Below are 14,856 nucleotides of genomic sequence, written 5' to 3' on the forward strand. Positions count from 1 at the left end.
GCGAGCATATAACCGTAACGGTAGAAAATAATACTCCATCTCTCTCTCATATTATTTACATTTTTCTATTTCGGCTCATCCCAATATTTAATTACTCTATCCATCACAATTAAGATGACACACTTTCTTTTTTTAGTTTTTCACAATCAAAATGACACATTTCTATTTTTGGTAACTTTCTCTTTCAAATGCATCCAACCACTTTTTTCTTTCTCCAAATAAATATTCAATTCTCTTTCTCTCTATATTTAATACTTACACCATTTCTTTCTCTCTCCAATTAACTACATTAACCAAAAACTCCTAAAATCATGTGCCGACTAAGAAATGTGCCATCTTAACCGGGACGAAGGGAGTAATATATTAGAGAAAATAAAGCCTTTCGAATACAAGTTCCATAACGATGAGAAGCTGTCCAAGTTAAAAGTCACTTTCGACCAATTGGAGAGATCTCGAAGGAGTGTCGAATACCATGAGAAGTCATGGAGGAGTGTCGATGTTGTTAGAAGTAATGGCCAAGTTGATCAAGCTGTGGATCACGGTAATGGCCAAGTTGACCAAGCTGCGGATCACAGTCGTAATGGCCAAGTTGATCAAGCTGCGGATCATGTTCGTAATGGCCAAGTTGATCAAGCTATGGATCATGGCCGTAATGGCCAAGTTGATCAAGCCGTGGATCATGGTCTCAAGCCACTGGGCCTCACTGTTCGTTGCTTGAATGTGAATGAGACAAAGAGGATTAAAGCACGTGCTGTGTGAGAAGAGCGAATGGTTAGCCTCACACGAGCTGAAGCCGAGGACAAGCCGAACAAGACAGCTAAGATGGAGGACCGCATTTGTACTTGGAGAGACGTGGTGATGCGTGGATTAAAGAAGAAATGAGTGTGTCAGAGTTAGTTTTGATTAATGTTGTTAAAGTATGATTAGTCTTATACTATGGAGATTAAGGAGAAATTCTAGATTATTCCAATATGGAGTATATGTAACCGGATCTGGCTGTAAGTTCTATTCAATGAAAATTCTCTCAGCATTCTCCATAATCCTCGTTTTCAATATGAGCTCGATTATTCTTCTTCTTGGTTTTGTTGCAAGTTTTCATGGTATCAGAGCAAGATTAATCCGATCATGTCTCTCCGACCTCTTAATTTTATTTTTCTTGTTTTGGTTTAGAAATGGCAGAAGCCAATGAAACGATACCAGTGGCAACACTGCCACCTATTTTCTCTCAATTGCCTCCAATCTCAGTCAAGCTAATTGATGGGAACTTCCTCATGTGGCAACAACAAGTTGATGTTGCAGTTATGGCTACGGCCTAGAAGGCTTTGTCATAGGAGAATCTGAACCTCCTCCACAGTTAATCCCAGATAGAGATGGAGAAGCAATGGTGTCAAATCCATCCTATATCACTTGGCAAAGACATGATAGAAGAGTGGCCGGTTGGCTGTTGTCCTCACTATCAGAAAATGCTCTAACATTGGTTGTAGGACTCAGATCTGCAAGAGACATTTGGAGTGCGCTAGAAATCAACTTTGCAAGCTGCCGCTCCACAGCTAAAGTAATGAAATATCGCCAGCAAATGCAGAATCTGAAGAAGGAGGCTTTGTCCATGACTGACTATTTAGGAAGAATGATAACATATTTTGATCTGCTGGGGTCTATAGGTTGTAGAATATCGGAGGTTGAGCAAGTCCTTCATATCTTGGGAGGTCTTGGCCAAGATTATGACCCTGCGGTGTGTGCAGTCACTTCTAGATCATATCCATGAAGCATTGGAGATGTTAGTGCTTTCCTGCTCAGTTTTGAGACAAGGATGGAAACAACCAGGAGCCACTCCATTAGCTCAGATGGATCTCAGCCTTCACCGAATCTGGTCCAGCAGCAGCATGGACAGAAAAGAGAGCAGGCAAACTTCAACAACAACAGATCAGATTTTGGAAGTGGAAGAGGCTTTGGAGGAAGATCTGGAAGAAGAGGCAGAGGGGGAAGAGGCTATGGTAGAGGAAACAATAAGATTATCTGCCAACTCTGTGAGAAGCCGGGGCATTCTGCTGCCAAGTGTTGGCACAGATTTGAGCAAAACTTTACACCACCTCAAATTCAATTTAGAGGGAGTAGATCACAACATCAGAATCAAGGTTTCTTCAACCCATCAACTCATTTGGCTCAGTCGGTGCCCAAGTATCCATCAGGATCTTTCTCAACTGGAACACCATCAGAGTTCAGTTATGCTTCAAATGCTTCGACAAGCTGGTATCCGGATTCAGGGGCAACTCACCATGTGTCTAATGACCTAAGAAACCTCAACATAAGCACCGAGTACACTGGAGGTAAGACACTCTTACTTGGAAATGGAAGTGGTGTTACTATTGCAAATATTGGTGAAAGTGTTTTTAAATCTCACTCAACTAACTTTTCAATAAAGCTCCATCTTAAAAGCCTGTTACATGTGCCTAACATCACTAAAAATCTCTTGAGTGTCTCTAAGTTTGCACAAGATAATGATGTCTTCTTCGAATTTCATCCAAATTTTTGTTTTGTCAAGGATCTGTACACCAAGGAAATAGTACTCAAATGAACTGTTGAGAGAGGCTTATATCACTTTCTAGTAGATCATACCCCAATCAAGCGTGGCATAGTCCCAATTTCTTCTTCCAGTCCAGAAAGACCATCTGTTCATTCTCTGAGCTTGGCCAACTCACAATCCAGCAGTAGTTCCAGTTTATCCTCTTGTCTAGATTTGTCTTTATGGCATTGTAGACTAGGACATCCTATTCTAGATGTAGTGAAACTTGCTCTTAGCAGCTGTAATATACCATATTATGCAATGAAAACTTTTCTCTTTGTTATCCTTGTTGTGTGTCAAAATCTCACAAACTGCCTTACCCACAGTCTCTTTCCCAGCATAATTCTCCACTGGAACTTATCCACAGTGATCTATGGGGGCCATCTCCAATTAAGTCTAGAAATTGCTATTCATATTATGTGTCTTTCATTGATCATTTCTCTAGAATTACTTGGATTTTTCTTCTAAAAATTAAGAGTGATCTTGTAACTGTGTTTAAACAGTTTAAAGCCATGAGTGAAAATCTTCTAGGTTCAAAAATTAAAACACTTCAATATGACTAGAGAGATGAGTTTCAGGGTTTAGTTCCTTTTCTAAAGGAGTGTGGGATAGTTCATCACATATCTTGTCCATATACTCCACAGCAAAACGGTTTAGCAGAGAGAAAACATATGCATATTGTTGAAACTGGTCTGGCCTTGCTAGCACAATCCTTCCTTCCCTCCAAGTTTTGGGATGATGCCTTTGTTATTGCCGTATACTTGATCAACTTCATGCCATCCAAGGTCACCAATAACATTTCTCCATATGAAACACTCTTTCTTAAGAAACCTGACTATTCAGCCTTGAGAGCCTTTGGATGCCTGTGTTACCCTCATACTAGACCCTATAACAAACATAAACTTCAGTTCAGGTCAGCCAAGAGAACATTCCTAGGATATAGCCTCTCTCACAAAGGATACAAGGTGCTTCTGCCTGATGGAAAAGTGATAGTAACTAGAGATGTGATTTTTGATGAGTCGGTGTTTCCTTTTCAACATTTGCCACCCGCTACTGCTGTGTCTGTGTCTGTAACTCCACCTTGTCATCATTCATCTCTACTTCTCATTCCCCTTACTCCAGAACACACTGCACCCTCTCATTCTGCTTCTCCTTCACAATCTCTCTCTGACTCTATAGATAATCCTTCTTCCCAAGATCAGCCTCACCTTAATATTCAGCCACATGAGTCACCCTTGTCGGCTCAGTCTCAGTCTCACTATACTTCTGATCCTACTCCTCCAGTCATTCAGCCCACTCATTTAATGACCACATAAGCCAAAAATTTTCACTGCTAATGTCTCATCTATCCCTCTTCCTAAAACTACTTTAGAAGCTCTCCTAATTCCCAACTGGAAATCTGCAATGCTGAGTGAATTTGCTGCACTTATTAAATATAAAACTTGGATATTAACACCACTCCCTCCAGGCAAGAACCTCATAGGTTGCACCTGGATTTTCAAGCTTAAGTTGCATTTGTCAGGTGATGTTGCTGGTACAAAGCCAGATTGGTTGCACAGGGTTTTTCTCAGTAACCTGGCTTTGATTTTAATGAGACATTCAGTCCAGTGGTTAAGCCTACTACTATAAGGATCATTCTCAGTCTAGCTGTCTCCATGGGATGGTCAGTTACTCATCTTGATGTCAACAATGCCTTCTTGAATGACACTCTGAAAGAAGACATCTATATGAGGCAGCCTCTTGGATTTGAACTAGGTGGACCTCATTTGGTGTGTAAGCTCAACAAAGCAATTTATGGTCTAAAGCAAGCCTCTAGAGCTTGGTTCTTCACTATGCATTCAGTTCTACTCAACCTTGGTTTCTCACAATCCAAAGCTGATGCTTCAATGTTTATCAGACAGAGAGGTGGAGAGATAATCTATTTACTCATCTATGTAGATGACATGCTTGTTACGGGGAACTGTCCAGCCTCAATCCACAGGATCATCTCTCAACTTAACTCTTCTTTCTCTTTAAAAGATCTTGGGGAGGTGAGCTTGTTTTTAGGAGTTGAAGTAGTCAAGACTACTGATGGAGGTCTCCATCTTTGCTAATCCAACTACATCAAAGATCTTTTAAAGAAAGCTAACATGGTAGGTGCTAAAGGGTGTCCAACTCCTATGGTCTCAAGCTCAGAGCTGAGCAAACACACTGGAGAACCTGTTTCTGATCTGAGGCATTATATGAGCATTGTGGGAGCATTGCAATATGCAGCCATCACTAGGCCAGACATCAACTTTGCTGTAAACAAAGTGAGTCAATACATGGCAGAGCCACTGGATACACATTGGAGGGCTGTTAAAAGGATTTTGAGGTATCTTTCAAGGACACTAGATTATGGTATTCAGATCAGAAAGTCCACTTGAGAGATCGTAGCCTTTTCAGACTCAGACTGGGCAGCAGATGTAGATGACATGAGGTCTACCACGGGAGGGTGTGCTTATCATGGAAGAAATCTTGTGTCATGGTGTGTGAAGAAGCAAACAGTGGTTGCTAGATCTAGCACAGAAGCAGAGTATACAAGTTTAGCTCAAGCGGCTGCAGAAGTAGCATGGTTGTTTTCAATGCTAAGTGAGTTGAAAATTAAAAGAAAATGAGTCCAATGATTTGGGTCGATAACTTGAATGCTATTGCGTTGGCATCAAATCCTGTGCTTCATGCAAGGACTAAGCATATTGAACTGGATGTTCACTTTGTGCGTGATAAGGTTTTGGGTAAAGATATTGAGTTGAGACATGTGCCTACTGCTGATCAAGTGGCAGACATTTTCACCAAGCCATTGAGTCATCAACCCTTCGTGAAGCTAAGAGAGAGATTGGGTGTCGTGTCTCTAGCCTCACTCGGTTTGAGGGGGTGTGTTAGAAGTAATGGCCAAGTTGATCAAGCTGTGGATCATGGTCGTAATGGCCAAGTTGATCAAGCTGCTTATCATGGTCGTAATGGCCAAGTTGATCAAGCTGTGGATCATGGCCGTAATGGCCAAGTTGATCAAGCCGTGGATCATGGTCTCAAGCCACTGGGCCTCACTGTACGTTGCTTGGATGTGAATGAGACAAAGAGGATTAAAGCACGTGCTGTGCGAGAAGAGCGAATGGTTAGCCTCACACGAGCTGAAGCCGAGGACAAGCCGAACAAGACAGCTAAGATGGAGGACCGCATTTGTACTTGGAGAGACGTGGTGATGCGTGGATTAAAGAAGAAAGGAGTGTGTCAGAGTTAGTTTTGATTAATATTGTTAAAGTATGATTAGTCTTATACTATGGAGATTAAGGAGAAATTCTAGATTATTCCAATATGGAGTATATGTAACCGGATCTGGCTGTAAGTTCTAATCAATGAAAATTCTCTGAGCATTCTCTATAATCCTCGTTTTCAATATGAGCTCGTTTATTCTTCTTCTTGGTTTTGTTGCAAGTTTTCAGATGTTCAGCTGGAGAAAGCTCGGAAGAGTGTGGACTGGCTGGAGAGGATCCGGACGACTTGACTGCATCATCATGTACGGTGCTGTAAATTTCTGCTTCGTTGAAGGCAAGTAGAAAGTGATAGGAAAAGAATTTTTTTAAATTAAGGTGGTATGGGGAAGTGGTGTGTAAGTTGGTCAGTGAAATTTCTGAGATGACTTCCAATTTTCTCTTTTGTGAAGTATGTGGGGGGGGTATAGTTCCATATAAGTAAATCATTCCTCATTAAGAAATGTTGTTTGATGAAGTGCTTGTTGTAAAGGGATTGCTTCTCTTCACCTTGTGGAACTCCCAAGAGCTTCTCACTCTATATTTCACCACCTTGTAGAAATATAATGTTTTGTGACAATTACTTTCGAGTCATATCATTTCGATGATCAAAACCGACATTATGATTTATGAATTGTTGGAAATATTGTAGCCTTTACACGGGAAAACTCTTGCTATTACAAAAGAACAAAACTGGAAGGTAAAATAATATAAATTATAACGAAAGTAAAGAGATGCAAACTATAGTATTCTTCAAGTCGAGTCGAGGTATCCCTCTCTCCGCAAGACGAAATACGCCCCGGCTAGTGCTCACGGATTGGCGTAATGTCCCCAAAGATGAAACGACTTTCCTCCTATCGAGTTGAAGCACCTCAAACTCGTAGGCTCCGGCGAACTTGAATTGGAGGCGAGAACCGAGCAATGCAATGCTCCTAATGCGAACTAGAATGCTTGAGCTATGAGAGAAGAGAGAATGATTGTAGAATGTGTTGTGGTGTATTCTACTCTCCCAAGCTCCACCTATTTATAGGATAGGGGAGGCCACCTCAAAGGTCTTGGCATTAAGGGACACCATAAACCAAAATGAGGTTACACCAAATGAAAGGCCAAAGGACTTAGGAATTTGAAAAAATCCCTCATATTTTACACGTTTTTCCTACAATCCCCCACATTGGTTAGAGCGCTGCAAGCTCAAACCAACACCAGACACAAATGCATGCATGCAGACTCTATGCTCAGTTCTCGAGAAACAATACTGTATTTGGAGAGGTAACTTGTGGTTTTGAACCTTCCATAGTCAACACTATCGGACATACCGGCGGACTAGTGGACGCGATGCCTTGAACTATTCCTCCTTAGTGTATGCCTAGTCAATAGCATCAACACAATATAGTCTCAACTCCATCAGTTCTCACGTTTGTGTCCGTTTCGGCCGTGGAACACCTCTTTGGAATTCATAAGTGACTCACACACACGAAGCGGCCTCACTTCTCACTTACATAGGTGATTCTTTCATGAGTATCCTGCCATACTGCATCTCCTTGAGATTTCAAGAATCATTAAAAGTCAAAAGACTTAACCTCTTACCACGTGCAGGTTACAAACACTCAGTGCTTTCTAAAGAATGGGCGAAGATTAAAATCTTCTGAGTGTTACAGCTAGATTTGTATAGCTTCGTTTTCCCATTGAACCAATCCCATGGGATCTCCAATCGTATGGTTGGGTTACCACTATACTCATCTTTTAAGATGTGGTTTTCAGTCCCATTCCTTTTAGCAATTTATGCATTTGATCACGGTTTAAACTTTTTGTTAACGGATCCGCTAAGTTATCCACTGACTATACATAGTCAACTGAGATAATACCACTTGTGATCAATTGCCTGACGGTATTATGTCGCCGACGAATATGTCGAGACTTACCATTGTATAAGCCACTGTGTGCTCTACCTATAGCTGCTTGGCTATCACAGTGTATCACTACTGTCGGCACTGGCTTCTTCCAACATGGAATATCTTCTAGGAAGTTTCTAAGCCACTCGGCTTCTTCCCCTGCTTTATCCAAAGCGATAAACTCAAATTCCATGGTGGAACGAGCAATACACGTCTGTTTCATTGATTTCCACGAGACAGCACCACCCCCCACAGTGAACACATACCCACTTGTAGAAAATGAGTCTTTTGAATCAGAGATCCAATTTGCATCACAGTACCCTTCAAGTACTTGGGGATATCTTGTGTAATCATCTATAAATGTGATGAAGTACTTTTTACCACCTCTAGTTTGCACAAATTTTAAATCACATACGTCTGTATGGATTAACTCTAGAGGTTTTGTGCTCCGTTCTACCGAGCGAAACGGTAGCTTGGTCATTTTTGCTTCAACACATACTTCACATTTTTCTTGTGAGTTAAACTTATCTACTTTTAGTAAATTAAGATTTACTAATCTTTTTATAGCATTTAGATTTACATGTCCCAATCTATTATGCCATAAATCAGAGCTTTCAAGCAAATAAGAGGATGTGTCATATTCCTTATTGCTTAATCCTTTTCCACGGTGAATGACCGTAACATTCAGCTCAAAAAGTCCATTTACTAGGTGGCCTTCACCTATGAACTTTCCATACTTGGTCAATAAAACCTTTTCACACTCAAATTCTAGTGAAAATCTATGATTTACTAGAAGTGAGCCTGACACCAAATTATTTCGGATGTCTGGGACATGCAGTACATCCTTAAGGGTAAGAACTTTTCCAGATCCTAATTTTAGGAACACATTACCCACACCAACCACCTCGGAAGAGGCTTGGTTTCCCATACGTACTTTTCTACCTCCAACAGATTTGTAAGTAGAAAAAACGCTTCTCTCGGAGCACACATGACATGTGGCACCCGTATCAACAAATCATTCATTTGGATTATTACCATGGTCCACGTCGGAGACCACTGCGATCACCTCGTGATCTTAGTTGTTTATAACAACACGTTCAAATAATTTATACAGTATTGTTTCCAACAATAAGTACACAATTATATTGAACCAAATGTGCATTGGTATATTCATCAACCCATGCATCCCAATTACTACTACCAAATCTAAATTGGTCTTGCTTGTCAAATGACAAACGATAAACATAATTCTCAAGAGAATAGATCTCAAGGAATTAACCACTCCATAGCGCATCGACATTGCGACCGTCCGTTGCTTTATTCCAGCTTTGAATTTCATGCTTCCTCCAGCTTCGGTCGACATGATTTCAACAAGAGTACAATATTTCGTCTTGCGATTGTTGGAAATATTGTAGCCTTTACACGGGAAAACTCTTGCTATTACAAAAGAACAAAACTGGAAGGTAAAATAATATAAATTATAACGAAAGTAAAGAGATGCAAACTATAGTATTCTTCAAGTCGAGTCGAGGTATCCCTCTCTCCGCAAGACGAAATACGCCCCGGCTAGTGCTCACGGATTGGCGTAATGTCCCCAAAGATGAAACGACTTTCCTCCTATCGAGTTGAAGCACCTCAAACTCGTAGGCTCCGGCGAACTTGAATTGGAGGCGAGAACCGAGCAATGCAATGCTCCTAATGCGAACTAGAATGCTTGAGCTATGAGAGAAGAGAGAATGATTGTAGAATGTGTTGTGGTGTATTCTACTCTCCCAAGCTCCACCTATTTATAGGATAGGGGAGGCCACCTCAAAGGTCTTGGCATTAAGGGACACCATAAACCAAAATGAGGTTACACCAAATGAAAGGCCAAAGGACTTAGGAATTTGAAAAAATCCCTCATATTTTACACGTTTTTCCTACATGAATACCAACAAGAATTATCATCCGAAATATTTCAACAACATATTTTGATGTTATGTCATTAGGTTAAATGAGTCATTGGCCAAAACAAGACCTAGAGAACAATTTTTGGAAAGCAATATAATACAAAAAGTTGCTGTCCATGAAATTCTAAAAACAAAATTAAAATCTTATCCAAGGGGTGTGGTAGAGTGGTGTGAGACTCGTCCATCCTTAATCAAATAGCCAAGGGATCGATCCCATGGGTATGGAGATGCATCCAACTGACCCATCATTGAGGTGCCTACAAATCAGCGCGGGGAATAGTCACTAAAATAAAATTAAAATCTCTTTTTTTTTACCAACATCAAGATTTCAGAATACTAGTATTTGTGTTAAAAAGCAATTGACCTTACCTTTAGTACGAGATTTTGTTTTTCAAATCCTCAAATATCGGCAATATAATAAGTACTAATATTATTAGGAAATCATGGCCCTGCCCAATGTGTGGCTCATGCAAACATTATGTAAAAAGTTAGTACGTAGTACATAATCAACTGACACCATACAAAGGTAACACGTTTTGAATAGTTGTTGATATATATGCTTGTAATGTTACAATCAATTGATGATTGAATGTCTATAGGACCATCCATACCATTGTAAAACAATAATACAATATGGCATTTATCACAAAAGAAGCACGTTTTGAATTCTTATTGCTAGTTGTGATATAGCTAAAGCAAACCCTAAAACAAATCCTAAAACACACTCACAAATATACAAATGAACCCTACCAGCACTTATTAAAATTGCTCATAAAACAAATCCTAAAACACACTCACAAAGATACACAAAGATACAAATGAACCCTACCAGCACTTATTAAAATTGCTAATATTCATAAGATTATTTAATTTTTATTGTGAGTGTATGTTTTAAGATTTGTTTTAGAGCGTCCACTATAACGTGGACGCGGCTATAGCCGCGAGCAGGGCGATGGCGGGGCGGAAGCGGGGCGGCTTATAGTGGGAAGGGTGTCCGCCAAGGGGGTGGACGCGGCGGGTGAGGGGAGGGACGGCGGACGCGGAATCGCCGCGTGCGGGGCGAGGACGCGGCTGAGGGTGGCAGAGAGAGAAGGAGTGGGGCTATAGCCGCGGCTGTCTATTGCAGTAGCCGCGGCTGACGCGGCGGCGCGGCGGTTCGAGAAGGGGGGCGGTGGGAGGGGGCTGTCCGCCCCCTATAGTGGACACCCTTAGGTGAATGGTGCTCAAGTCGTACACATAGCTCACGTCAAAAGATTTTGAGCTTGCCGTCACGTGAGCGCTGATGACTTTGCAATTTTGCAAATCTCAAAACTGAAGGACCATTTATATCCTTTAGTATTTAAATTTCTTCCAAATTTAATAGTAGTAATTATCTTTAAATATGCAAATCCCAAAATTCAAGGATTATATATATAATTTACTTTTAAAATTTATTCATCACTTAAAAACTAAAAAAGGAGAACGAAGAAGAAAAGGAATAAGAACAAAGAAAATTAGAAATAAATAGAATAATGTAGATGATGGTCCAAAGTTTTAGGTTTATTAATTAGTGTCCACGTTTTATTTTTTTAGCGGTTGTGAATAAAACACGAAATTGGTCTATTGTTGCATTAAATATATGAAAATATACAAATCTTATCATTTTACATACACATATAAAAATACTCCATGGTGGACGCATAAATAAATTATATTAGGGGATTTACCGTTGCACATAATTCTTTTATAGTTAACATACACTCTTTCGGGACTGTTAGTTATATAAATAGGATGAAAAAGTGGTGCAAATGTTTTTAAAAATTAGAAATAGACTCGAATCATTAACATGTAGTGTAAGAGAAAAAAAATTACAATTCGAACCATCCCTCTATATTTATAAAAAAAACGTTCCGTTTTCTAAGAAAAATTACTGAATTTATTAATAATTTAAATTAATAAATGATAAACTTATTTCTACTAAGTCGATGAAGAAAATAACTTGATTTATAAACAACGATAAATTTTTTAGAATATTGAAATACGCGGAGGAAATATTTCTAATAAGAGCGAATTACACAAATAGTACCTGATCTTTCACTTTCGTAGTAAAATGATAACTGGGTTTTGTATTATATCGTTTTTGATACCTCGTGACAAAAGTAATCCTATGACCTATGTAACAAACATGTGATTTCTTCTTTTTTCCTTTCTTCTTCTTTTTTTTCTTCTTAGTTTCTATTTTCTGTTCTTTAGTTTTTCTTCCTTTTCATTCTTTTTAGTGTTTTATGCATAGACCTAATTGACATTCATAATATAAATATAAAGCGCCGAATTAAATCGATTAAATATTTTTACTTTAATTGTATTATATCATTTTAGGACTGAAACACCTATTTAAAAATATTCAATCATTTTATATCATTATAAATATAATTCATAATTTTAAATTTTATTAAAACTATAATGATTAGTTAGTAATTTAAGATAAACTAATAATTATTATAATTTAATATTATATGATTCATACTTTAAATAAATATATTATACTTATTCATTAATTATGAGTAATTAAAATTAAAATTATAATTATGTATGAGTCATAATTTGAATTATATTAAACAGTAATTAATTTATAACATCGTAAAAATAATATTAATAATAATTTATACATAATTGTAATTATGACGTATGAGTCATAAGGGCTCTCTCTTAGTGTAATGATTTTTATGTTTTTCTGATCTAGTAATTGTGTGTGTCCTTCAGTTTTTTGTAGTGTGGAAACTTCTGAGCTAAACGACTTTCCTCGCAACAAAAACTGCTTGCAGCTAGCTTCCAATGCATCCATCATCCATGAGTTTGCAAATTGCAATGGTGGAGTTTATACTACTATGATCGTACAGTCAAAGAATTCATTATTCGACCAAAAATAATAAAAACTGACAGTAGTAATTTTATAAATCCAGTGGTACATAACGCACGCACACAAATGGATGAGACCACCATCTTATTTCAATTAGGGACTCAACGAGAGCAAGCTCAATCGCTAGTCCTTGTTCACATTTGATGGAGTACGTACTAAACAAGCCCAACAGCAGTAAAGCCCATCAGCCTAAAGCCCAAGAAAGAGTATCAGTTCGGCATGACTAAAGAGTATCAGTCCGGCATGACTAAAGAGTTCAGTTCGGCACAACCAAAGAGTTCGGCCCCAGCCTACAGCTCGGTAAAAGCCAACCAATCAAACTCTGCTCTCAGGTCGGCATCAAGCTCTACTCTCAGATCGGCAAAAGCTGCTCGGCAATAATTCAGCAGTTCGGTCTCAGTATTCGACCGAACTAGGAGACAGTGGACTCATGCAGGATTTCCACCTCCACTACACCCACGATCTATTTAGTGGTGTCAAGCAGTCATTAACTCATGCAGGATAGTGGACCCATGCAAGATCGCCACGATCTCCACGACATCCACTACCTAGTAAATGGCTGCATGCCACGATCTTGGTTCAATGTATAAATAGAACCTAGATCAGATAGATAGGGTTAAGTTCTAGATAGACTCTCTCGCTTTCTAGAGATAAAACACAAAATAGCAAGTCTGTATTGTAAGCTGTAAGAAAACAGATCAAGCAATACAACTCTGCCAGTGATGAATCCGCGAATTTCTGATGTTAGTGAATGCAGGAAAATACAGATCACGACACAAAGAATTTACGTGGTTCGATTTACTGAAGTAAATCTACGTCCACGGGAAGAAAAGAGGGCAGAGTTGTATTGCTTGATCTGTTTTCTACAGCTTACAAATACAAACTTGCTATATGGTGTTTTATCTCTAGAGAGCTTAACCTTTTTCTATCTGATCCAAGTTCTATTTATACATTGAACTAAGATCGTGGCTTGCATCACCACTAATGATGGTTGTGGATGTCGTGGAGGTCATGGAGGTCCTGCATGTAGCGTAGGTCATGGCCTACGATCGTGGCCTGAGCTGACACCACGTGGTAGTGGGTGTGTTGGAAGTTGTGGAAATCCTGTATGGGTCCACTAACTCCTTGTTCGGTCGAATACTGAGACCGAACTGCTTTGGTTGCCGATCTGAGAGTAGAGCTTGATGCCGACCTGAGAGCAGAGCTTGATTGGTTGGCTTTTACCGAGCTGTAGGCTGAGGCCGAACTCTTACTGAGACCGAACTGCTTTGGTTGCCGATCTGAGAGTAGAGCTTGATGCCGACCTGAGAGCAGAGCTTGATTGGTTGGCTTTTACCGAGCTGTAGGCTGGGGCCGAACTCTTTGGTTGTGCCGAACTGAACTCTTTAGTCATGCCGGACTGGTACTCTTTAGTCATGCCGAACTGATACTCTTTCTTGGGCTTTAGGCTGATGGGCCGTCATTGCTGTTGGGCTTGTTTAGTACGCACCCCATCACTACCCCCCCGAAGGGCGAAGTGAATCACTTCGGCGAAGTGAGTCACTTCGGCATTCTGGATAAAGGCAAGGGGGAGGCTGATGTCAGGGGACGTGCCTTGCACGTGACTGCATTAAATGCGACAGTAAAATCCGGCCGTTGAATCCTGAAAAGGTGGGATTCGAAACGGTGCGACGATTTTGAAATCCAGCTCGCCGAACTGGATGACGCCAATCTTGCAGTATCTGGATCAAGGACAATTGCCCGAGGATAAGAGAGAAGCTCGGAAGATCACGTGCCGAGCACTTCGGTACGAACTTCATGAAGGAGTCCTCTTTAGAAAGTCTTACCTCCAGCCGTTATTGCGGTGCGTAGGACCAGAAGAGACGGACTACATCCTCAGAGAAGTTCATGAAGGATCGTGCGGCAGCCACATCGGAGCTAGAGCTTTAGCTAAAAAAGTTCTAAGATGGGGATATTATTGGCCAACCTTGGTACAAGAAGCAGTGCAGCTCGTCAAGACATGCCCGAAGTGCCAAATCCATGCAAATATCCCAAGAATGCCGCAGACCGATCTATTCACTATGCAAAGCCCTTGGCCTTTCATGCAATGGGGCATAGACATAGTGGGACCACTTCCTCAAGCTCCTCGGCAAATGAAATTCCTAATCGTTGCCGTGGACCACTTTACGAAGTGGGTAGAAGCTGAACCATTAGCTACGATAACGAGCTCGAAGGCATTGGATTTCGTCTGGAAGAACATAGTGTGCCGATTTGGCATACCCCACATCCTCATCTCGGATAACGG

The sequence above is a fragment of the Salvia splendens genome, chromosome 6, assembly GCF_004379255.2.
Source record: "Salvia splendens isolate huo1 chromosome 6, SspV2, whole genome shotgun sequence".
NCBI lineage: Eukaryota > Viridiplantae > Streptophyta > Magnoliopsida > Lamiales > Lamiaceae > Salvia > Salvia splendens.